Source organism: Phoca vitulina, unplaced genomic scaffold (genome assembly GCF_004348235.1).
Source record: "Phoca vitulina isolate PV1807 unplaced genomic scaffold, GSC_HSeal_1.0 scaffold10, whole genome shotgun sequence".
In the NCBI taxonomy this organism is placed as follows: domain Eukaryota; kingdom Metazoa; phylum Chordata; class Mammalia; order Carnivora; family Phocidae; genus Phoca; species Phoca vitulina.
In genome coordinates, this window is record NW_022589713.1 from 48,790,412 (window position 1) to 48,792,744 (window position 2,333).

General features: G+C 41.9%; 1 pseudogene; it reads left to right on the plus strand.

The window, feature by feature from the left end:
- Positions 1 to 730: 730 nt before the first annotated feature.
- LOC116635321 lies at positions 731 to 1,922 on the plus strand (annotated as a pseudogene).
- The last annotated feature ends 411 nt before the right edge of the window (positions 1,923 to 2,333 follow it).

The window sequence follows — 2,333 nt, forward strand, 5'->3', positions numbered from 1 at the left end:
TAATCACTCTTTATCTTTGAAAATACCATAGTCTGGCAGCCCACAGAATGGGAGAAGATATTTGCAAATAACATTATAGATAAAGGGCTGATATCCAAGATCTATAAAGAACTTCTCAAACTCAACACTCAGAAAACTAATAACCCAGTCAAAAAATGGGCAGAGGACATGAACAGACAGTTCTCCAAAGACACAAATGGTTAACAGACACATGAAAAAATGTTCATCATCATTAGCCATCAGGGAAATTCAAATCAAAACCACATTGAGATACCACCTTACACCAGTTAGAATAGGAAAAATTAGCAAGGCAGGAAACAACAAATGTTGGTGAGGATGTGGAGAAAGGGGAACCCTCTTACACTGTTGGTGGGAATGCAAGCTGGTATAGCCACTCTGGAAAAGAATATGGAGGTTCCTCAAGAAGTTAAAAATAGAGCTACCCTTGACCCAGCAATTGCACTCCTCAGTATTTACCCCAAAGATACAGATGTAGTGAAAAGGAGCACATGCACCCCAATATTCATAGCAACAATGTCCACAAGAGCCAAACTGTGGAAGGAGCCAAGATGCCCTTCAACAGATGAATGGATAAAGAAGATGTGGCACAGGCGACTTTCCAGAACGCTGGGTGAGACACGGAGCAGCGGCGGCTGCCCGAGCTGCACCCAGCAATGCGCTCCTTCCCGCTCCCCCACACCGGCCTTGGCCCTCTCACCAGCTGTAGAAAATGGTGAAAGAAACCACTTACTATGATGTTTTGGGGGTCAAACCCAATGCCACCCAAGAGGAATTGAAAAAGACCTACAGGAAACTGGCCTTGAAGTACCACCCTGATAAGAATCCAAATGAAGGAGAGAAGTTTAAACAGATTTCTCAAGCTACCAAGTACTCTCTGATGCAAAGAAAAGGGAATTATATGACAAAGGAGGAGAACAGACAATTAAAGAAGGTGGAGCTGGTGGTGGTTTTGGCTCCCTCATGGACGTCTTTGATATGTTTTTTGGAGGAGAAGGAAGGATGCAGAGAGAAAGGAGAGGTTAAAATGTGTGCATCAGCTCTCAGTAACCTTAGAAGATTTATATAATGGTGCAACAAGAAAACTAGTTCTGCAGAAAAATGTGATTTGAGATAAATGTGAAGGCCGAGGTGGTAAGAAAGGAGCAGTCGAATGTTGTCCCAATTGCCGAGGTACTGGAATGCAAGTAAGAATTCATCAGATAGGACCTGGAATGGTTCAGCAAATTCAATCTGTGTGCATGGAGTGCCAGGGCCATGGGGAACGGATCAGTCCCAAAGATAGATGTAAAAGCTGCAATGGGAGGAAGATAGTTTGAGAGAAGAAGATTCTAGAAGTTCATATTGACAAAGGCATGAAGGATGGCCAGAAGATAACATTCCATGGTGAAGGAGACCAAGAACCAGGACTGGAACCAGGAGATATTATCATGGTTTTAGATCAGAAGGACCACGCTGTTTTTACTCTGCAAGGAGAAGACCTTTTCATGTGTATGGACATACAGCTGGTTGAAGCACTGTGCGGCTTTCAAAAGCCAGTATCTACTCTTGACAACCAAACCATCGTCATCACCTCTCAACCAGGTCAAATTGTCAAGCATGGAGATATCAAGTGTGTGCTAAATGAAGGCATGCCAATTTATCATAGACCATATGAGAAGGGTCGCCTAATCACTGAATTTAAGGTAAACTTTCCTGAGAATGGATTTCTCTCTCCTGATAAACTCTCTTTGCTGGAAAAACTCCTACCTGAGAGGAAGGAAGTAGAAGAGACTGATGAAATGGACCAGGTAGAACTGGTAGACTTTGATCCAAATCAGGAAAGATGGCGCCATTACAATAGGGAAGGCTATGAGGATGATGAACATCATCCCAGGGGTGGTGTTCAGTGTCAGACCTCTTAACGGGGCCAGTGAATACCACCGCTGGCATTTTATATGTAGTAGTGAATGAGTGAAGGACTATAATCATAACTCACTACTTGCTATTGTTTTTGTTTTAATATTCAACTATAGTAGTGTTTTAAAAGTTAAATGAAGAATAAACTCAAATATAAAAGCTCAAAAAGAAAAAAAGAAGATGTGGCACATATATACAATGGAATATTATTCAGCCATCAGAAAAGATGAATACCCACCATTTGCATTGACATGGATAGAACTGGAGGGGATTATGTTAAGTGAAGTAAGTCAATCAGAGAAAGACAATTATCATATGGTTTCACTCATATGTGGAACATAAGTACGGAGGACCATAGGGGAAGGGAGAGAAATCCAAAGGGGGAGAAATCATAAAGGGAGATGAACCATGAGAGA